Source organism: Hypanus sabinus, chromosome 6, assembly GCF_030144855.1.
Source record: "Hypanus sabinus isolate sHypSab1 chromosome 6, sHypSab1.hap1, whole genome shotgun sequence".
NCBI lineage: Eukaryota > Metazoa > Chordata > Chondrichthyes > Myliobatiformes > Dasyatidae > Hypanus > Hypanus sabinus.
Window position 1 is genome coordinate 176,817,738 of NC_082711.1, and position 24,855 is coordinate 176,842,592.

Below are 24,855 nucleotides of genomic sequence, written 5' to 3' on the forward strand. Positions count from 1 at the left end.
TGGGATGTAAGGTATGCGCTTGGGAGCTTCACACTGAATATCATAGCCTGACCTGGGCACATTATGTAAGCTTCACATAACATTTCTGCACTGTCGTTATGATAACTAAACATTAGTGTAGGTTTTAGTTTAATCCGAGACTATTCTTAGCCACATGATCCTCTTGTCTGTCACCCATAAATCACCAGGATTAATCCTTTGCCCCTCATTAAAATTTCCTCCTTCACATCGATCTCATCTCATGTAACTGTCCCCTTAGTTTCAAGAACCATTTAGTGAGAGCAAAGGGTTAACTAAGAAGAGGGACCTTTTAAATCCAAATGGGCTGTATAAAATCATTTAATTTGTTTAACCCACTGTGACCTAATATTGCCGCAAACTCAATGAACTGATATTTTATTAACTTTATCAGGTCATTTAAACATTAAGCTGTTCTACACATCCAGAGAACTGCTCTGTAGTAACTGCTGGAACTTTGGCAAGCAAAGCAGCAACTTTACTTTTAAGAAACTCTGTCACCAAAAACTAAAATGAATGATTAGTTCACTTGAAGGAGAAATCCTGAACTAAGGAGAAGAACTGCTAAATCTTTGTGTGGTACCATGGTATTATAATACATCCTGATTAAAGAGATGAAACCTCATTTTAATAATTCATTGCAGGACCCATGAGCATGAAACAATTATTCCATCTAGGCTGTGCATATAACAGCAACTGAAAAATTGGAAATGCTATAAATGTGAACTAAAAACATGCACAAAATACTGGAGGAACTCGGCAGGCCAGGCAGATCTATGGAAGGGAATAAGTATTAGCTGATGAAGGGTCTTGGCCTGAAACATTTACTGCTTATTTCTCTCTACAGATGCTGCCTGATCTGCTGAGTTCCTCCAGCTTCTGCAGAATTTCATTTATTTTTTCATAAAAACAGAAAATGCTAGGAAGGCTTTGTAGGTCAGATGAAAGACCATTGACCGGGTATCTGAACACTTTCACTCTCCAATGGACGCTGTTGAACTTGCCCAGCATTTTCTGTTCCTATTTCAGTCTTTAACCAGCCGCTCTGAAACAAGATCAAATACTCATTCTGATTGCACACAAAGAGCAAAATTTAAACATAAATTCACTGTGTACTTTTAAACTGCACACACTTATTAAAATGTACTTTCTGCATATTTAATTGAAGATAAGTATATTAGCAAATTGTCTAGCACAGAATTAGGGTATTGGGTCATTTTGGTATCTTCATTTCCAGCCAACTACCTCATGGGTGGCCAAAATCTTCTGGTTTGAAGAAGTCTAAATTTGACATTGCCGGAAAACTAAACGATTACTGTTGGAATTCTGGCTGTTTTCACCTTTATCCTGAGCTGTAGAGTAATTAGCAACATTGCTGTTTCCTTTGGGAAGTGATTCCAAAATGATCCCTATCTCTTACATAGGACGAGTTCTTTTTCTCTCAAAACACCGAGGACATCTTTGCATTCATCTTAACAAGCATCCTGATTTTATTTAATGAGTCAGTACTGACCAACAAGAGAAGCACCCTCAACCATCAGGCTTTTGAAGCAGAAGGGCAACTTCACTCAACTTCACCCACCTCAACACTACACTGTTCTCACAACCTATGAACTCAATTTCAAGGATTCCTCATCTCACGTTCTCAATATATTTTGCTTATTTATTACTTTCTTTTTGCATTTGTACAGTTTGCTGCCTTTTGCACATTGACTGAACACCCAGTTGCTGCGGCCTTTCCTCAATTCAATTATGATTGCTATTCTATTATGGATTTATTGAGTAAACTTGCAAGAAAATGATTGCATATGGTGACATATATGCACTTTGATAATAAATTTACTTTGAACTTTGAAGACAAAGGAATACGCAAAGATATGATAGAAGGCAAAAAGGAGAAGGGAAATGTATGTAGCACCCAACAAACTGTTGTTTCAAAAGAAGTGATGTGAGATGCTCCAAGTTCAGGCAAATTCAGGAAATGGTCCAAATCATAAGCTTGACAGAGGGAGGAGGGGAGAATATGCAGTGGTCCAGGGTGTTTGAGGAGGTGGCTTCAAGAGATCACCTCTGTCAAACTTCAGGGTAAGAGGCATGAGAGGAAGTCTAACTGCCCTTAGGAAATTATAGACTCCAGTTTCCTCCCACGTTCCAAAGGTTAGGGTGAGTGAGTTGTGGGCATGCTGCATTTGCACTAGAAGCTTGGTGACACTTGCAGACTGCCCTCAGAAGATCCTTGGACTGTGTTGGTCATTGATGCAAATGATACATTTCACTGTACATTAAGTTTCAATGTACACATGATAGATAAATTTAATCTTTCTTTAAAAATGGAAACCTTGAAGCTGACAGGGTTTGTTAACTTGCCCAATCATCAAGTCACAAAGCTTTCGGGACTCTGAGAGACTAAAGTTACTTTACAACATTATTCAAATAATAAAAAGCTGAAAGGGTTAAACTAATTCTATGAAGAAACTGAATGGTAATTCTAAGTTTAAAAATTGAACTGCGTAACTTATACAAAAATTCTGAGCGATCCCTTTCTGAGAGACATCAAGTAATATTTATGAAGATGATTGAAACTTTTCTGTATTGAATCATTTAGTGAAAAATGCGGATCTTGTCACATTCATTAAGAAGATTAAAACATGTTTTTTGCATCCTGTTTCACATCAGACATTCACTTTCTAGCAGGGGCCAGACAAATATAATCTTCGGCTTCCTGTTGGGGTTTGGCAAAAAAAATATGGGAGGAGATAGTCACAACAGAAACTATGTCCAGCACAAAATTAAAAATAACAAAAATGGCAAAGAAGATACGAGACCCAGAGCAGCATACACTCAATGACCAAGTTATTTGGTATCTCCTGTACCTAACAAAGTGGCCACTGAGTGTATGTTTTTGGTCTGCTGCTGCTGTAGTCTATCCACTACAAGGTTCGATGTGCTGTGTGTTCAGAGATGCTGTTCAGCATACCACTGTTATAATGTATGTTTATTTGAGTTACTGTTGCCTTCCTGCCAGCTTGAACCAGTCTGGCCATTCTCCTCTGACCTCTCATTAACGAGGCATTTTCACCCATAGAACTGCTGCTTACTAGATGTTTTTGTTTTGTTTTGCTTATCGCATCATTCTCTAAACTCTAGAGACGCTGTGTGTGAAAATCCCAGGAGATCAGCAATTTCTGAGATACTCATACAACCCCGTCTGACACAATCATTCTATGGTAATGTAATTTAGTTCATATTTCTTCCCCATTCTGATGTTTGGTCTGAACAACAACTGAACCTCTTGATCATGTTTGCATGCTTTTAAGCATTGATTTGCTGCTACATGATTGGCTGATTAGATAGGTATATAAGTATACCTGATAAAGTGGCCACTGAGCATCGTATATAATGAATAATGAAATAAAGACAAGAGTCTTTAAGAGTATTAGTTAACAACATTCAGTCCCCAAAACTGGGGTCCAGGCCCTGCCAATTGTTCAGTAAGTACATGCACTTTTGAACCTTTCAGATCAAAGAAGATCTAAATACATATGTTCTCTCAGTTTTTGCATAGTGGTTAGTGTAAAGCTATTGAAGTGCCAGGCATCCAGGTTCAATTCGTGCTGCTGTCTGTGAGAAAGTTGTACATTCTTCCCATAATTGCGTGAGTTTCCTCTGGTTGTTCTGGCTTCCTCTCACATTCCAAAGACGTACTGGTTTGTTAGTAGGTTAATTAGTCACATAGGTGTAAATGGGCAGCGCGGTCTCATTGGGAGAGAGGGGCCTGTTACCGTGCTGTATCTCTAAAAGGTTTGATGTACCATTTTAATCCCTCTACTAACATCATAAAAAGACACAAGAGAGTGTAAACAATGCAGAGAACAAACTGCTGAAGAAACTCAGCTGGCTTAGCAGCATCTGTGGAAGTGAAAGGAATTGTCATCGTGACCCTGCATGAGGATGAAGGTGGAGACGGTACAAAGCCGGGGTAAGGAGGAGATGGGGATGGGTGGAACAAGGGCTGGAAAGTGACAGGTGGACTGAGGATAGGTAGAAAATGATGGGCCTGGGTTTGGGACAGGAACAGATGGAGTTGAGTACCAGAGGCAGGTGGGTGAGAGGTGAAAGTAGAACAGGTGGTAATGCCAAGAGGAGAGGGGGAGGTTTGGCCATGATCATTTTGCTGTTGGGGGAAGAATGAGTGTAAACATACAAAGAGCTATAAATCTGCCTTTGCTTGCTGGCACTGAATATTGATTACCTAACTATCTACACTATGAAAGCTACAGAACCCAACAAGCATAACAAGTACTGCCTGGTGATCAAAGGTGAACTTCTCGATAGAATTTTGTAGCAGAGGAGAGGGCAATTCTGACCCACAGATCCATGCTGGTGATTCTGCTTTTCATGAACCTTCTCTTCTTCAACTCACCTGACATTATCCAGGTTCACTGCATCTTCTCTGAGGCTTAATAGCATGTTCATAAAGCAAAGAATCCATGAAACCACAAAACATCAGGAATTTCTCAGACAAAGGGGATGGAGGGAGGGAAATTCATTCATAGATGGTTGTTTGAAAGTAACAACTTAATCTGGTTCCACTTCCATTTCATTCAAGATCACAGCAACTCACTGCTTAGAAAATATTTTGTGTCACTTTTGGGTCCTTATTAATATCCTCTGGTTGCAAACATGCAGCCTCTCTACAATGACTGTGAAGGTTGAGGAGCATGTTGAGAGGAGGATCTTCCCCAAATCATCTTCTTGTATTGTCATCTTTTTGTTTGGAAAATGAAAAGAAAGTCGATACTTTGGTTCATGTCTTATCTGAGACAGGTGATAATGCAGGTTAAGATTGACATTGCCTGTAGAGCAATGGTAGTCTCACGGCTCTTCCACACAATCCTCCTCACAATATTCTTCATGTCTGGTGACATCTGATGGTTTCTTATCTTAAAATATCCATGCAGTGTTTGAAAGGTAAGGTTCAAACCCAAATCTATTTTATCACAAAGACTACCTACTTCCATTTCCACCCCATTTCAATACTCTGCTGCTAAACACTCATGCACATTTTTGCTAACTCCAGACCTGACTAATTGATTGACCTCTCGCCTTCCTTTTACCCATTCAAAATTTTTGGTTCATAACTGACCTCCACTCTCTCATCACTCTTCTGACCTGACCTGTACTGAATCCTGATAGACCAATATCTTTGAAACTTCCCCTTGTGGTAACATCCGGCTAAAGCCTGTACCTTCTCATCATGAAATCTCTTCTAATTAACGTGGAAGCATGTGCAGGACATGGCCACTCATTTAATCCCATGACTAGAGACTGTGCTTTCAACCATCGAAGGTGCAAGTTTTGTAGTTTGATCTTCCACCTTTCCTCTCTACAACTCATTTCCTAACCAACCTTACAAGCACCTAATCCCTTTATATCTGCATTGGTGGTTCTTTGTCTATAATATCATAATAACATTTTCCCCTGATGTTAACGACTGTACACAAATGAAGATTTTTAATTCCAGCCAGCCAGAGTGAATTGGCTGTTATCAAGACCATGGAAACAGGCTCTTCGGCCCGATTGGTCCATGCTGACCATAGCATCCTTCCTACGAGTCCCAATTGCCAATGTTCAGCCCATAACCTGCCAATCCTAGGGACGTCACAGTAGCATAACAGTGAATGCAATGCTTTACAGCGTGTCAGCTGTAAGATCTGGTTTTGATTACCTCCGTACCTGTAAGGAGTTTGTACGCTCTCCCCATGACTGCGTGGGTTTCCTCCTTGTGCTCGAGTTTCATCCCACATTCCAAAGGCGTATAGTTGGGGTTAGTAAGTTGTGGACATGCTATGTTGGTGAAAGATGTGTGGTGACACTTGCAGCTGTCCGGCACAATCTTCACAGATTTGATTTGGTGCAAACAATACATTTCATTGCATGTTTTGATGTACATGTGACAATTAAAGCTAATCTTTAAAATATCCTTAAGCCCCTCCTCTCCATTACCTATCCAAATGCTGCTTAAATGTTGCAATTGCACCTGCCTCAACCACTTCCTCAGGCAGCTCATTTTGAGAACATACTATCCTCTGTGGGAAGAGATTTAAAAGCGAATTTTCAGGTCTCTTAAATCTCTCCCCTCTTGTCTTGTATCTGTGCCCTCTTTCTAACTCTCCAACCCTGGAGAAAAGACCTTATCTATTTCCATTATCCACGGCTGTTGCCAATAATGACCTGCTTTAATTTCATCAACGTCATATTGCCTCCTCAGTGTACCTACAAACTAAAGTTACAGTTGTAGTTATTGGTATGAAACTATGGAATGGTTCCATGAACTTAGTTAGTTTCATTTTCTAACCATTGGCTCTATAAGCAAACTACACAACTCTATAATGTGAAACACACACTAAATGCTGGAGGAACTCAGCAGGTCAAACAGCATTTATGGAGATGAATAAACAGTTGAAATTTCAGGCCAAGACCCTTCATAAAGACTCGGCCCAAAACGTCAACTGTTTATTCCTCCCTCTAGATGCTGCCTGACCTGCTGAGTCCTTCCAGAATATTATGTATGTTACTCTGGATTTCCAGGATCTCTTGTGTCTATAATGTGAATACTTGCTTTACAAGTTTTAAAGAACTACATCATTTTACGTACAGCCAGAGACAACCAATTACAAAGGCAGGTGTTGCCATTTTTTAAAGAAAAAAACACTTGTTACAACCTCAGACCAACCCTGTCTAGAAGCAGGGTCACTCAGGGTTTATTGCGAGCAATATTTAATTGTTTTGTTCCATTCCAAAAATTCCTGAGGATTAATTAATGGTTTTTGATGCAGAGACTTTTGCCCTGTGTAACAGAATTTCTCATTGCAAAATCACAAAATAGGGGAAATGACCAAAAATTTCAAATAAGCACATATAAACATTAAGCCTACATCAAAGTGTAGCAATGTTTCGCAAAGCTCTAATTGAAGAAATATTGAAGTCATTAAATTCCAGTTGGTTTTATGTGCTGCAGATGCGACTTGGTGGAGGTGGGAAAGATCTTTGTCCCACTGCAGAGTGAGGAACGGAGACTAAATCGACATGCAGATTAATCCTCAAATTCCACAGATTTCTTCTGTAAAGGAAGTCGTAGGAGATAAAAAACAGCTCTAAATATGTTGCTCCCACGATCAGAGCGCACTGAAAGACACAGACAGTGAAATCCCTGACCCTCCAACCAAACTTTTCCAGATTTTATCAGGATAATTTACACTGCACTCTCAGGAGAGCGCAGACATTTATTTCCTCAGCATAACTTTATCCCTTTGAGGTTTGTGTGTGCAAAGTTTCAACCTGATTTGAATGAAAAATCTTGCTAAGATTCACACTCTCCTCATTTCTTTTAATTTCTTGCTTTAACTGCATGTTAAATTTTCAGATAATCTTATTCTATAAAGTTAATCTTCTGCTAGTAGAGAGTGGCTGTGGTCAATGGACAAGCAAATAGACAGGAGGAAGGAAGTGGAACTTGGATTTGGATCAAGCAGCAAGTCTCAAAGGAGATGTGAACTTGTAGGGCTATTCACATAATCTTGAAGAGTACAAAGAGAGCTGTTGCTGTCTCACAGTCCTCTCATTCATGCAATTCACAAGCAAGATAATGATTCATTTAAACTCCTCAGTATGTCTACCATTATGAGCAACATAGCACACAGAGATCAACTGCCTAATGAACTGAGGTAAGCAACAAAATTAGCAAAGGTTACTCTACAGTAATGATTGTAGTTGGCCAGAGAAGTAAGATCATGGAAATATTACTTACTCATCCTTACAGACTGAGTCTAGGTGTGCAGCCCACCAAGTACAAAGCAAAGAAAGTGTCTATAATATTCACAGAAGGAAACAGCTTACATCTTCCTTGCATTCCATTCCCAAAACTCTCATCAAAGAAGCCTTTCTTTCACTGATGAGAATAACACCTTTCCAGTTTCTTCGCCCCTCAACCCCTCTTTCTTCCCATTGTCACATGTATCTGTTACCTGGAAGCAATTGGCACTAAGGTTAATCCACTGGCTACAACAATAAACAAAGCTTCCCTCTGTCACTGCCGGCCAGGTGAACAGAAATGATCTAATAACAGAGAAATTAACTTGAGCACACACAATACAGGAAATTACCTGCTGCCACAGTGCACCTGCAATAACTTGGGCACAAAATCCAGAAGCACAAGCTCATTAAATTATCAAAATGTATAGACATTATTAATATGTTAATAACATTTTCTGCCCTCTTTTCCTTATTTCCTCTGTGTGCTCTTCACAAATGACACTATGAATAACTATTAGCATCATATCAAAGGAGTGCACAAACAGCTCTTGATTTATAATGGCACCAGGATACTTCCGTCCAGTTATATACCATGGTACAGATATTGAAAGATCAAAAGATCTTTAAAGATTAGCTTTATTTGTTACATCTATATCAAAACAATGTGAAATGCCTTGCCTGTGTTAACAACCAACACAATTTCAGGATGTTTTGAGGGCAGCCCGCAAGTGTCCCCACACATTCCAGTGCCAATATAACCTGCCCACAATGTTCAGCAGAACAACACAAGCAACAAGAACAGCATAAGAATGGCAACTAAATTTTTAAAGAGATACTTTTTCCAAAAGATTAGCATTATTTATCTCATGCAAATCAAAACATGCAGTGAATGGACTGTTTACATCAAATCAGTGGATTGTGCTAGGCAGCCCATTACTGTTGCCACACATTCTGGCACCAACATAGCATGCTCACCATGTTTACAGAACAACACAACTACAACAACAACAACATTTTTGAAGAGATTTTTTTAAAGATTAGCTCTATTTATCTAGGTAGATAGGCCTTCGTTAGTCTCGATAGACAGTGGGTTTACACCTTGGAAAGTTTCCAGGGCGCAAGCCTGGGCAAGATTTATTGTATGGAAGACTGGCAGTTGCCCAAGCTGCAAGTCTCCCCTCTCCACGCCACCAATGTTGTCCAAGGGAAGGGCGTTAGTTATTTATCACATGTACATCGAAACATACAGTGAAATGCATCGTTGTATCAAATTAAATCAGCAGGGTTTTGGGCAGACAGGAAGTATCGCTATACCTCCAGCACCAACATCACATACTCCCAACTTACTAGCCCTAACTGCACATCTTTGGAAATGTGGGAGGAAAGCAGAGCAGCCAGAGGAAACCCAGGTGGTCATGGGGAGAATGCACAAACTCCCCACAGACAGCTGAGCGATCAACCGTCTGCATGCACATTCTCATAATTGTCATGATACAGTTCAATTGACACTTCAACTTTAAGTAAGCTTGAGACATAATGCTCTTCTGCAGTCGTTGCTGAACTGGAGTTGATCCCTTGGCTGGATAATGATGGTGGAGGCCCTCCGTTGGTTGGGGTTGCCATGGATATTGCATTCTAGCTGTGAATGTGAGGCCAGCATGATACGGACGGCGAGCTGTTGCCCATATAGCAGGTTCCTCCTCTCCATGCAGCTGTTGAATCCAAAGGAAAGGCAGAGACTGATCCAGCTTAGCACCAGCAGTGTCGCAGGAGTTGCCAGTTAACATTAAACTCAACGTACAACTACCTTAGGGACTGCACACTAATGGAGAATGTGGGATAGACAAGATGCTGAAGATGGCACACATCTATGCTGCTGTTGATAGTCCTGCACACCTTATGGATGCCTATTTTGACCTACTAGATCTCACCCTGTCTTTCCCATTTAGGCACATAATACAACAGAGTGTTAATGTACAGACAGAAGTTTTTCTCCACAAGCACAGTGTCCACATGTCACTTCTATCAATGTTATTGTGGACTGATGCATCTCCCACAGGTAAACTGGTGAGGATAATTTCAATAGAGAACTGATGAAGGGTCTCGGCCTGAAACATTGACTGTTAAATTCTCTCCATTGATGCGGTCTGATCTGCTGAGCTTCTCCAGCATTTTGTGTGTGTTGCTCTGGATTTCCAGCATCTGCAGAATCTCTTGTGTCTATGGTTTACCCTCTGTATTTGTTTTCTGACTAACTGCTGCAAGTCAGTTTCCTGTCATGTTAAGAAATACAGAAATCAGCCTTTCAGTCCAGCATGTCCAGGCTGAACTTTTTGCCCCCTTCTACATTAATTCCATTTTCCTGCATTTGGGTCAAATCCTTCTACGCCGGACCTATGTAAAAGCCTGTCCAAAGCCCTCCTGCGCAAAGCAACAACACTCATTCCAAAACTCCTTTCTAAAGAGAGATATTAAAAATTAACTGTCACATATACATCGAAATATTGAAACATACAGTGGAATGCGTCGTCTGTATCAACACCAACACGGCCCAAAGATGGGCTGGGGCAGCCCGCAGTGACATCATGTTTCCTGCACCAAAATAGCATGCCCACAACCTACGAATCCTAACCCATATGCCTTCAGAATGTGGGAGGAAACCAGAGCACACAGAGGAAACTCATGGCGAGAACGTTCAAATTCTTTACAGACAGTGGCAGGAATGGAACCCAGATCTTCTGACCACTGGCACTACGCTTGCATGCCGCTCTTCTTACCATACCTCTTAGTCCCTTCAGGATTTAGCCAGCTCGGTCAGGGGTGGCGCAACCAGGCCACTAGTAAAGAACTTTAAAATCCCATAGCCAGGTTATACTGTGTCTCCTGGTTACTTTCAAAGCCTCATCCAAGTGGAACAATGCTTCATCAGGAATGCTCTTTGATAATAAATGAATCTTGAATCATTAAGATCATAAGACATAGGAAAAGAATTTTGGCACATTGAGTCTGCTCCACCATTCCATGATGGTCGATTCATTATCCCTCTCAATCCCCATTCTCCTGCCGTCTACCTGTAACCTTTGACACCTTATCTAATCAAGAATCTATCAACTGCTGCTTTAAATATACCCAACGACTTGGCTTCCACAGACATCCACGGCAATGAGTTCCACAGATTCGCCATCCTCTGGCTAAAGAAATTCCTCCTCACCTCTGTTCTAAGCGGATGTCCCTCTATTCTGAGGCTGTGCCCTCTGGTCTTAAGACTTCTCCACAAAAGGTTAAATCATTTAAGGTTAAATTGACTAAGCAGTGTTGTGAAGTAATAATTAATTAACATATTATTAATTTCTATTTCATTTGTTATTTTAGAGATACAACGTGGAACAGGCTCTTCTGGCCCAACGAGCTGTGCCACCCAGCAACCCATCTATTTAACACTGCCACAATCGCAGGACAATGTACATGACCAATTAACCTAATAATCGGTATGTCTTTGGACAATGGGAGGAAACTGGAGCACCCAAGGAAACTCATGCATTCACAGGAAGGATGTACAAACAGACAGCGTCAGAATTGAACTTCAAACTCCAATGGCCCAATCTGTAATAGGGTCACGCTAACCACTACACTACCGTAATGCCCAATTAGTTAATGAAGATCATTCCATATGGGTTCCATGTAGGTGAGTGCAATGATAAATCCCAAAGAAAATGAGATAAGAAACAATATAGAAAGAAAAGACCTGATGGCTGGGACTGAATTCAGTGCCAGCACCTTCCACATTGAAGGAAAACATGGCTTTTTTTTTGGGGGGGGGGGGGGGTTATGTTTGAGTATTTATACTCCTATCTAAGTAATGGGTCTGTCAGCATTATGATAGAAGGTCAGTGTTCCTCTGTCTGTCAGAGGGGTCAGTTATCCAGCTCCAAGCACTACTGCTGGGTGTACATCAGACTACAGTATATTCTCCTGTAGAACCTGTGCTCCCATGCTCCATCTGACAGGCTATAGCCACCTGCACAGTGCACAGATCAGGAGGCTGACCTGCTTATTGGAACAATCAATTCCCAGCTCAATGGAACATTGTCAAAAGGGGCCAGGGCTGGGATGAAGTCTTCAGAACGTGCAGCTCATCCACTCATTTAGACCAGCCAAGGTTTCCTGAACTGATACACTACCCACTCTTACTGAGATTGATATGATACACTCACTTTTCTGCAAAAACATCAAGATTGCATCAACCCTTTGTTACTTGTTCAGCATTGCTGATCACATGTGAAAAGAGGTCAAAACAAAAAGAAAACTCACTCCTGAAATTAAATTAATTTAAAGCCAATGTCACAATTAGATTACTCACAGTGAAATAGCATCTTGGACTCAGGTGACAACATAAATCACAATGTTAAGCATTGCTTTTGCCTGTGGCTTCCTATGCTACTTCTATGATGATAAATATGATAACATTGATCTAGAATATATTAGAAATCAGCCTTTTGGGTGGTACAGTAACATAGCAGTTAGTGCAATGCTTTACAGCGTACCAGCTACAAGATCGGAGTTTCGATTCTCACCGCTGTCTGTAAGGAGTCTGTATCCTATGGGTTTCCGCCAGGTTCCCTCCCACATCCTAAAAGCACATGGGTTAGGGTTAGTGAGTTATGGGCATAATATGTTGGTACTGGGCTGCCCCCAGAGCACAATCCTTGCTGATTTGATTTGAAGCAAAATGACGCATTTCACTGTATGTTTCGATTACATGTGACAAATCAAGCTAATCTTCGATATGGGAAATAAAGCAACATCCATCCAGACACTTCAAACCCAAATTTACTGCACTCACGTATAGTTACATCAAAGTCGATTCTTTTTAAATGTCAAATGCTTGAAATGTTTTCCTGTGTTTCCTTTCTTGGGTGGTCAACTGAAATGGAAGTAGGTCTGTGAGTACATTAGGAACAGCAGGACTGGCAGCAGTCCATTTGTCCTGTCATCACACCTTCCACCAAACAGCTCAACGAAAGTATCACTATCCAGGTTTTATCTGAACCCTCCCCTTCAATTTACATTCAGTAAGGAAATTGTGACTAGAATCTTTCTCTTAAACTGCAATGACAATTCTTCACTGGATTATCATTTAACAATCCTCATATCCACTCAGAACCCATTCTATTAAGTAGCTCCTGTACCTAAAAAAGTGACCACTGAGTGTATGTTTATCTTCTTCTGCTGCTGTAGCCCATCCACTTCAAGGTTTGACCTCTTGTGTGCTCAGAGATGCTTTTCTGCACACCACTGTTATAACATCTGGTTATTTGAGTTATTGTTGCCTTCCTGACAGCTTGAACCAGTCTTGCCATCCTCCTCTCACCTATCTCACGAACAAGGCATTTTCACCCACAGAACTGCCATTCACTGGAGGTTTTTTTTTCAGTTTGTTGTATCATTAGAGACTGGTGTGTGTGTGAAAATCCCAAGAGATCAGCAGTTTCTGCGATACTCAACCACACCGTCTAGCATCAACAATCGTTCCACGGTCACAGTCACTTAGATCACATTTCTACCCCATTCTGAGGTTTGGTCTGAACAACAAACTGAACCTCTTCACCATGTCTGAATGCCTTTATGCATTGAGTTGCTGCCACGTGACTTGCTGATTAGATATTTACATTAACGAACAGGTGTACCGGTGTACCTAATAAAGTGGCCACTGGGTGCAAGTATTGGGTATTGATTATGATTATTAATTATTATTGATATAACAAATACGTCAGTATCATTCAGATGTAATTCATCACTTTTTCTGAATTGCATCTTGTTTTCAGTCTGGCATAGCTTGTCCAGCAGTTAGTCACTCTCATGACCACTCTCAGCACTTCACTAATATTGCCTGCTTGTTCTCAGTACCCTAATGTTCTGTCCCTAGAGATTTGCTTCTTTTAAACATTAATGGCACCTTGTTGATGTTGGAGTCCATAAATCTTTGTGGATTATCCCCAGTAATGCAGGGCATTTAGCCTTTAGTGAAAACCTTAAGGAAATGGCTATTGGATACATTAGCTGCTATGAGCTCATTCAATTTCATTCCCATTGGCACTGGGACAATGACTGAATAGCTCGACACAGTACACCAAAAGTAACAACTTCTTATTATATATTATAGCAGGTAGAATGGGGTACATCCTGCACTACAACACAATACTGGGGTATTAATAATTTGAGAGAAACTTGCAGAACCAGAGTCTGAAACAGGTTTAATATCACCGGCATATATTGTGAAATTTGTTTTGTGACAGCAGTACGTTGAAATACATAACAATTTTTTTAAAAACTATAAAGTACAATAAGAAATATATAAAAATATTAAATTAAGTAAGTAGTGCAAAAAGAGACTTTAAAAAATAGTGAGGTCATGTTCATGGGTTCATTGTCCATTCAGAAACCTAATGATGGAGAGGAAGAGCTGTTCCTGAAATGTTGAGCCTGTGGTTTCTGGCTCCTGTACCTCCTTGATGATAGCAATGAGTCCTAGGTAATGGAGTTCCTTAATGATGGACGCTGCATTTTTGAGGCATCGCCTTTTGAAGGTATGTTCGATGCTGGGGAGGCTAGTTCCCAAGATAGAGCTGACTGTGTTTACAGCTTTCTCCGATCCTGTGCAGTAGCCCATCCACACCAGACAGTGATGCAACCAGTTAGAATCTCTCCATAGTACACCTGTAGAAATTTGCCAGTCTTAAGTGACATACTAAGTCTCCTCAAACTCCTGTTGAAATATAGCCATTATTGTGCCTTCTTTGTAATTGCATCAATATGTTGCAGTTTATCATTTCAAAATGATTCTGACATTGGATGATGTGTGCTGGTTGACTGCAGCCCGATTCATGCTGATATATTATTCTTTGCTCAGGGTGGTGCTCAACATACAGACAGGTGGTATATCCTGAGAAAACCTTTCCTTGCTTTATTAAATCCATCCTAACTGCTGTCAATGATACCAAAGGGCAGGGTTTCTCTGCCTTCAACCTGCATTCCCAAGGCACAGCCACGCTCGTTGGACCTGAAAGCAGTCACTATTTGCCACAACAAACTGCCTTTATCCCTCCCAAGGTAATTACAGGCCCAGGTCAAGGACTCCAGACCATATTGATTACACTTCGCTGCACTGCCGACCCCCAAGCACAGGCCGTCTCCACTCAGGCACGGATAGCTTTTAAGTAGCTATAGACGCCAGGCCTTCTCAGAACTCTCAGTGCCTGTAACTGGAAACCGGTGACCAGTCAGCCTTATCAGTTCTAGCCTGTGGCACTGGGGAGATCTGCCCCGGACCCTGAGTTTTTTCGTGTTTTCAATGACTTAAGCATCACTTTCTGTCCCAATGATTTACCAGACACCTTTACTTCCTAAATCTCATTTCCAATAGAAAGAAAACGCACTTATAACCCGCTACATTTACAAAAATTTTTTTCATGCGACATTGACTATATTTTTTAAATTTATATCCAGGAACACATTATAAAACATCCAGAATTCATTATGCTCACAGCATACAAGAAATCCAGTTATTGGCTGAGGTGTTCTGAATGTATCTAATTCTGAACTTTCGTATTCTTTTTCAGTTTGTTTCAAAATTCAAGGTAACATATAGCGAAGTGTGCTTTGAAGTCTAAAGTTCAAACTTCAATGAAATTTATTATTGAAGTACATATATGTCACCATATACAGCCCTGAGATTCATTTTCTTGTGGGCATTCACAGTGCATAAACAAGGCAGAACAGAAGCGATGAAAAACAGCACACAAGGTGGACAAACAACCAATGTGTAAAGGACTACAAACTGCACAAATACAAAAAGAAAAATAAACAAATATTCAATAAATATTGAGAACATGACATGAAGAGTCCTTGAAAGTGAGTCCATAATTCGTGTTCAGTTCAGTGTTGGGGGAGTGAGGTTGAGTAAAGTTACCCCCTTTGGTTCAAGAGCCTGATAGTTGAGGGGTAATAGCTGTTCCTGAACCTCCTTCCTGATGACAACAATGAGCAGTAAGAAATGGACGTTGATATTTTGTATCTGGATTTTTCTGTTTCTCTATTTCACTTACAACAAAAGAAAAAACAATCCCCCAAGAAAGCAAATGACCTGCATCTCGCATCTCCTCCATTTCCCGGACATGCGCCCTTTACCGCCATAACGGGGATAGAATTCCTCTTGTCTTTACCTATCACCCCATGAGCACCCACATTTAGCACATCATTCTCAGTAACTTTGGCCATCTTCAACAGGTTCCTACCACTAAACACATCTTTTTCTCCCTCCCCCCACCCCGCTTTCTGCGAAGATCACTCTGTAGGTGACTCCCTTCTCCACTGTTCCTCCCCATCATCCAGGCCATGCTGTTACTACCAGGCAGCAGGAGGTACACCACCACATTCGGGAACAGTTATTATCCTACAACCCTGAACCAGTGTAGATAACTTCACTCACCTCAACTCAGAATTGATTCCACCACCTACAGAATCACTCTCAGGGACTCTACAAGTGATATTCTCAGTATTATTTATTTTTCCTCATTTGCACATTGGTTGTTCATCAGTCTTTGTTTACGTATAGATTTTTCATAAATTCTTTAGTATTTCTATATCTTCCTGTAAATGCCTGCCAGAAAATTAATCTTGAGGTGGTATATGGTGGCAGTTGCGCTCTTTGATAATATATTTACTTTGACTTTTCGGCTGGCACTTACCCCTGCAAACAGGACAAGTATTACACCTGCGTATTCACCTCCTCCCTCATCACCATTCAAAAGGTTAAAAGGAGGTTCCACGTATTCTTTGAAATGGCTGCTTAGTGCTTCCCATTTGCAAGTTACAGTGATAGATGAAGACGCGGCATTCTAATTGCAGGGTTTACCTTTCTCAAATTAGATTAGAAAAGTTACTTCACTAAGGCAGTGCATCCTTGTCAACAGGAAAACCAAGCCAATTCCATTTTCTGCAGTTTCCATTTATGCGAGGCTTATCAAAGAAACATAAAACTTGCATCGTGAACCTGACACCTACAATTTCTGTAAGATCATTACATATGCTGGATCTTTCTGCAAGTTGTCCATTACGGCTGCGCACAGCAGACTCAGAATCAGCTTTATTATCACTGACACAAGTTGTGAGATTTGTTGTTTTCTGGCAGAAGTATAGTGCAATACAGAAAATGTACTACAGATTACAGTAAGAAATATATAAAAATAAATTTAAACTAAAGAGCAAAAATAGTAAGGTAATGTTCACGGACTGATTGTACGTTTAGAAATCTGATGGTGGAGGGGAGGAAGCTGTTCCTGAAACGTTAAATGTGTTCTCCATGATGGAAGTAACAAGAAGCCATGTCCTGGGTGGTGCAGGTCCTTCATGATGGAGGAGGCCTTTTGAAGCAGTCCTCAGAATGTGGCATCCATCAATTATGGGGAGGCTGGCTGAGTTTACAACCCTCTGCAGCTTTTTCCTGATAATGCGCAGTGGCCTCTCCATACCAGACGGTGATGCAACCAGTGAGAGTGCTCTGAATACTAGGCTGGTAAGGCAAGATCCAAGGTCCAGTTCTAAACCAGCATTCTTCCCACTCGAACACACCAGTCACACACTGAGCTATACAATGCAATGTTTAATGCTGAGTGATCCCTCTGCAGGAATCAAATGGCTTCCAGGTGACAAAGGGATCAGTAAAAGCAAAGCCTTATATTTAAGGAATGTTTACTTTTTTCTCTATCTACTTTCCACTGAAATGTAGTTACCTTGCAAGACTTATTTCTGTTGTTGGTGATCTCCTTGGGTCATCTGCCAAGGTGAGCAGGAACAATAAGGGTCAACAGGTTATCTTGTTGTTCCCATAACTCGTGGAGGAAGGGTCTTCAACCTGAAATGTTAACTCTATTTCTCTTTGCACAGATGCAGCCTGATTTGCCGAGTACTTCTGTCTTTATTTACAAAGTTTGTAGGTTTCCAGCATCTGCAGTGTTTCTGATTTTCATGTACTTGTTGAATTCATTTTCCAAGATTGCCTAACCTGAGGAAGTTCAGGTGAGGAGTTGATGGCATGTGTGTGCATTTCCCTTTGCCCCAATGCCACATTTAGAGATCTGCTGACAAAGATGATGCTGGAGAAATAATTTTGCTGAAAGACAAGGGGTATGAAGCTGCTCAATTTTAATTGGGACATGCTCCAACTTCATGCAGTTAAAATAAGTCCTCCAACACAAATGAGGCACAACAGTGCCTCTACTTTCAAAGAAATTTGCATAGATTGAGCTTGTCACCAAACACTTTGACAAACTTTTATACCTCCTCAGTGAAGAGTATCCTAACTGGTTGCATCATGGCCTGGTATGGAAACACCAATACTCAGGAATGGAGAATTCTACAACCCAGTCTAGCGCAGACATAGCCCTCCACCGCTGAGCGCATCTAGAAGGAGCACTACTACAGAATGCACCATCAAGGTCAACCACTATCCAGGCCATGCTCCCTTCTTGCTGCTACCATAGAGTAGGAGTTACAGGAGCCTTAGGTCCCACATCACCAGGTTCAAGAACAGTTATTATCCTTCAACCATCAGGCTCCTGAACTGGTGTGGATAACTTCACTCACCATAACATTGAACTGATTCCACAACTTATTCTGCAACTCGTGTTCTCAGTATTATTTATTTCTTTATTTGCACAATTTGTCTTCTTTTGCACATTGGTTGGTTGTCAGTCTTTGTTTATGTATACTTTTTTCATAAATTCTATTGTATTTCTTTATTTTCCTAAGAATGTCTGCAAGAAAATGTATCTCAAGGTTGTATATGGTACTTTGATAATAAATTCACTTTCACCTTGACTCCAGAGATCAGAGGCTTGCCTGTGAGTCGAAGGAATTAATTCATTCCAAATGATTGCAGTTCTATTTTTAAAAGACTAGCAGATTGGATGTTACCATCATCACAGTCTGGCATAATAAAAAACGAAGAGTCTGGATGGAAAATACATTGACACCATTTCGGGAGATCAACAGTTAAACAATTACTTTGAAAAGGTAAAAACAATACAAGGGAAGGAAACATCAAAGGCCCTAATGGTTCAGCCTTAATTATAATTAGCAATAAAATTAACATAAAGGCCTGCTTGATGTTTTTTTTTGGTTAGACATAACGATGAAGTCTGATAAGAGAAGGCACCACAGCAAGCATTCAAAGTGCTAGATAAACATCAACTCATAAACTTCCATCGATCTAACTGCAGCAGCCATATCTGGAGAATCACTTCCTGGTTCACAGAAGGTTATAAAAATTTATCATCCAGTTTAACATGCACTAATCCAAACCAACCCATTCCCTTTCATATTTAAATCTTTAACATGCATGTGTGTTACTCTATTAAACTGGTACTTTTTTGTTGGATTCTTTTCTTTCCACACTCAAAATAGTAAAGCTACACAGAGTAGAAAGACTCATGATTATAGTAAGAACAAGTTAGGGGAACACAGATGCACATGTAGTTCCAAATGTTGATTTCTGTACATACTCAGCCATTCAGCTAAGACAACTCCCACATCATAATGTTAACAGTGAAAAACAACAGGTCATTGTGATGTTTTCACCTTTTAATTAACAATGAAAGTACACACCTATCCACCAGTCCGTTCTCACCTGGTTCCACCGACAATTTACCAGATCCTGTCTCTCACTCCCCCTCACCACTAGATATTAGATATCTCCCCTTCACACTCTCAGTACTGAGACAAGGACTCAATCTGAAATGTTGACTCTCGCTATGCCTCCAGATATACTGCCAGACTTAAGAAGTCTTCCAATAACTTGTTTCTTGCAAGGCACACATGTTCTGATATTATCGGTGGTTATCACCACAAGAAATCACTTGGCACAAGATAACTATCTTTCAAAGAAGTACTGCATTACCTAAATGCTGCTTCAGAAGGTGCCGCATAGTCTTTTAATCGCAGCATATACTGGGAAAAGTACAGACCAGTGTTATGTACAGAAAATAAAATACAGACTAAAGTCTAATTCAAAGTAACATTTATTCTCAAACAATAGAAAATCTTCAGATGCAACATCAATGGAAAAGAGTACAGTCAACATTTCAGGCCATAAGACATGGGAGCAGAATTAGGCCATCTGGCCCATTGAGCTTGCTCCGCCATTCAATCATGGCTGATCCTTTTTCTCTATTTCCTCCTCAAACCCAGTTCCCAGCTTTCTCCCCGTAACCGTTGATGTCATGTCCAATCAAGAACTTATCAATTTCTGCCTTAAATACACCCAATAACCTAGCCTCCACAGCTGCACATGGCATCAAATTCCACAAATTCACCACCTTTCGGCTAACGAAATTTCTTTGCATCTCTGTTTTGAAAGGATGTCCTTCTATCCTGAGGCTGTGCCCTCTTGTCCTAGACTCTCCCACAATGGGAAACATTCTTTCCACGTCTACTCTGTCTAGGCCTTTCAACATTCGAAAGGTTTCAATGAGATCCCCCCTCATTCTTCTGAATTCCAGTGAGAACAGAGTCAGAGCCAACAAACGTTCCTCGTATGATAACCCTTTCATTCCTGGAATCATCCTTGTGAGGTTCCTCTGGATCCTCTCCAATACCAGCACAGCTTTTCTAAGATGAGGGGCCCAAAACTGCTCACAATACTCAAAGTGAGGCCTCACCAGTGCCTTATAAAACCTCAACATCACATCCTTGCTCTTGTATTCTAGATCTCTTGAAATGAATGCTAATATGGCATTTGCCTTCCTCACTACTGACTCAACCTGCAAGTTAACCTTTAGGGTGTTCTGCACAAGGGATCTGCATCTCAGATTCCTGGATTTTCTCCCCATTCAGAAAATAGTCCGCATATTTATTTCTACTACCAAAGTGTATGACCATGCATTTTCCAACACTGTATATCATCTGCCACTTTCTTGCCCATTCTCTTAATCTGCCTGTCCTTCTGCATCCTACCTGTTTCCTCAACACTACCTGCCCCTCCACCAATTTTTGTATCATCTGCAAACTTGGCAACAAAGCCATCTATTCCATCATCTAAACATTAATATACAGCATAGAAAGAAGTAGTCCCAACACCAGTCCCTGTGGAACACCATTACTCACTGGCAGCCAACCAGAAAAGGACGAGACCCTTCAGCAGGACTCATTCTTAAGGTTTGTATATCTTACTATATACTACCTGGAGACTCATTTTCTTGCAGGCCACAACAAATATCTGCTGGAGGAACTCAGCAAGTTGGATAGCATCTCAGGTTATCAGACATCAAGTCTATAAGACCATAAGACATAGGAGCAGAATCAGGCCATTTAACCCATCAAGTCTGCTTCACCATTTCAGCATGGCTAATCCAATTTTCCTCTCAGCCCTAATTTCCTGCCTTCTCCCTGTATCATGTAACCATATAACCATATAACAATCACAGCACAGAAACAGGCCATCTCGGCCCTCCTAGTCCGTGCCGAACTCTTAATTTCACCTAGTCCCACCTAACTGCACTCAGCCCATAACCCTCCACTCCTTTCCTGTCCATATACCTATCCAATTTTACCTTAAATGACACAACTGAACTGGCCTCTACTACTTCTACAGGAAGCTCATTCCACACAGCTATCACTCTCTGAGTAAAGAAATACCCCCTCGTGTTTCCCTTAAACTTTTGCCCCCAACTCTCAAATCATGTCCTCTCGTTTGAATCTCCCCTACTCTCAATGGAAACAGCCTATTCACGTCAACTCTATCTATCCCTCTCAAAATTTTAAATACTTCGATCAAATCCCCCCTCAACCTTCTACGCTCCAATGAATAGAGACCTAACTTGTTCAACCTTTCTCTGTAACTTAAGTGCTGAAACCCAGGTAACATCCTAGTAAATCGACTCTGCACTCTCTCTAATTTATTGATATCTTTCCCATAATTCGGTGACCAGAACTGTACACAATATTCCAAATTTGGCCTTACCAATGCCTTGTACAATTTTAACATTACATCCCAACTTCTGTACTCAATGCTCTAATTTATAAAGGCCAACGTTCCAAAAGCCTTCTTCACCACCCTATCTACATGAGACTCCACCTTCAGGGAACAATGCACTGTTATTCCTGTTCCACTGCATTCCTCAATGCCCTACCATTTACCCTGTATGTTCTGTTTGGATTATTCCTGCCAAAATGTAGAACCTCACACTTCTCAGCATTAAACTCCATCTGCTAACATTCAGCCCATTCTTCTAACCGGCATAAATCTCTCTGCAAGCTTTGAAAACCCACCTCATTATCCACAACACCTCCTACCTTAGTATCATCGGCATACTTACTAATCCAATTTACCACCCCATCATCCAGATCATTTATGTATATTACAAACAACATTGGGCCCAAAACAGATCCCTGAGGCACCCCGCTAGTCACCGGCCTCCATCCCGATAAACAATTATCCACCATTACTCTCTGGTATCTCCCATCTAGCCACTGTTGAATCCATTTTATTACTCCAGCATTAATACCTAACGACTGAACCTTCTTAACTAACCTTCCATGTGGAACTTTGTCAAAGGCTTTGCTGAAGTCCATATAGACTACATCCACTGCCTTACCCTCGTCAACATTCCTCATAACTTCTTCAAAAAATTCAATAAGGTTTGTCAAACATGACCTTCCACGCACAAATCCATGCTGGCTACTCCTAATCAGATCCTGTCTATCCAGATAATTATTAATACTATCTCTAAGAATACTTTCCATTAATTTACCCACCACTGATGTCAAACTGACAGGTCTATAATTGCTAGGCTTACTTCTAGAACCCTTTTTAAACAATGGAACCACATGAGCAATACGCCAATCCTCCGGCACAATCCCCGTTTCTAATGACATCTTAAAGATCTCCGTCAGAGCTCCTGCTATCTCTACACAAACTTCCCTCAAGGTCCTGGGGAATATCCTGTCAGGACCCAGAGATTTATCCACTTTTAAATTTTTTAAAAGCACCAGTACTTCCACCTCTTTAATTGTCATAGGTTCCATAACTTCCTTATTTGTTTCCCACACCTTACACAATTCAATATCCTTCTCCTTAGTGAATACCGAAGAGAAGAAATCGTTCAAAATCTCTCCCATCTCCCTCAGCTCCACACATAGCTGACCACTCTGATTCTCTAAGGGGCCAATTTTATCCCTCACTATCCTCTTGCTTTTAATATAACTGTAGAAACCTTTCGGATTTACTTTCACCTTATTTGCCAAACCAACCTCGTATCTTCTTTTAGCTTTTCTAATCTCTTTCTTAAGATTCCTTTTACATTCTTTATATTCCTAGAGCAATTCCTTTACTCCATGCTGCCTATATCTATTGTAGACATCCCTCTTTTTCCGAACCAAATTTCTAATATCCCTTGAAAACCATGGTGCTTTCAAACCTTTAACCTTTCCTTTCAACCTAACAGGAACATAAAGATTCTGTACCCTCATAATTTCACCCTTAAATGACCTCCACTTCTCTATTACATCCTTCCCATAAAACAACTTGACCCAATCCACTCTCTCTAAATCCCTTCGCATCTCCTCAGAGTTAGCCTTTCTCCAATCAAAAATCTCAACTCTAGGTCCTGTCCTGTCCTTCTCCATAATTATATTGAAGCTAATGCTATTGTGATCTCTGGACCCGAAGTGCTCCCCAACGCATACATCTGTCAGCTGACCTATCGCATTCCCTAACAGGAGATCCAACACTGCCCCATCTCTAGTCGGTACTTCTATGTATTGTTGCAAAAAACTATCCTGCACATATTTCACCAACTCTAAACCATCCAGCCCTTTTTCAGAATGAGCTTCCCAGTCTACTTGTGGAGAATTAAAATCTCCCACAATCACCACCTTGTGTTTACTACAAATATCTGCTATCTCCTTACACATTTGCTCTTCCAACTCACGCTCCCCATATTAGGTGGCCTATAATACACTCCTATCAGTGTTACTACACCTTTCCCATTCCTCAATTCCACCCAAATAGCCTCCCTAGAGGAGCTCTCTAATCTATCCTTCCAAAGCACCGCTATAAGATTTTCTCGGACAAGCAATGCAACACCTCCTCCTCTGGCCCCTCCTACTCTACCACACCTGAAGCAACTAAATCCAGGAATATTTAGTTGCCAATCACACCCTTCCTGCAACCATGTTTCACTAATAGCTACAACATCATAATTCCAGGTATCAATCCACGCTTTAAGCTCATCCACCTTTCTTACAATGCTCCTAGCATTAAAATAGATACATTTAAGATACTCTCCACCTCCTCCTCTCTTTTCATCCCTAACAATGCATTCCAATTTATTATCCTTTTCTTTCTTCTCCCCTACATCTTCGGGCTGAGCGCATCCCTTCTCCATCACCTGCCTTTCCTCCCTCACACACTGTCTATTTACTTGCTCTATTGGTGCATAGTTTCCTCTCCCATAGTTTCCTCAAATTGATTCCTGCCCCCCCCCATCTCACTAGTTTAAAGTCTGCCCTGTAGCCCTAGCAAACCTCCTCGCTAGGATATTGGACCCCCCAGGATTCAAGTGTAACCCGTCCTTCTTGAACAGGTCACACCTGCCCTAGAAGAGGTCCCAATGATCCAGAAACTTGAATCCCTGCCCCCTGCACCAATCCCACAGCCACGCATTCATCCTCCACCTAATTCCATTTCTACTCTCACTGTCGCGTGGCACAGGCAGTAATCCCGAGATTACTACCTTTGCGGTCCTTCATGCCCTGACCAATCAAGAATCTACCAACCTCTGCCTTAAATATACAATAAAGACTTGGCCTCCACAGCTGGCTGTGGCAATGAATTCCACACATTCGCCACCCTCTGGCTAAAGAAATGGGTCATTAGCCCATAACTCTTTCTCCACACAACACTGCCAAGAACATTTCCCTCTTCATGAGACACAGTCATGCAGAAATGTTAGGATCCCTCCCCCA

The 24,855-nt window shown here is 40.9% G+C and overlaps 1 protein-coding gene and 1 long non-coding RNA gene across 4 annotated transcripts in view; one reads left to right on the forward strand and one right to left on the reverse strand.

Annotated features, from left to right (window-relative positions):
- bcas3 (BCAS3 microtubule associated cell migration factor) overlaps positions 1–24,855 on the reverse strand; it is a 915,794-nt gene that overhangs the window by 359,127 nt on the left and 531,812 nt on the right. The window lies entirely within an intron of this gene.
- Positions 14,222–24,855, forward strand: part of LOC132396148 (uncharacterized) — a 34,186-nt gene continuing 23,552 nt past the window's right edge. The window contains exon 1 of the long non-coding RNA XR_009512875.1: positions 14,222–14,420. This is a non-coding gene — a long non-coding RNA (uncharacterized LOC132396148). The remainder of the gene's footprint in view (positions 14,421–24,855) is intronic.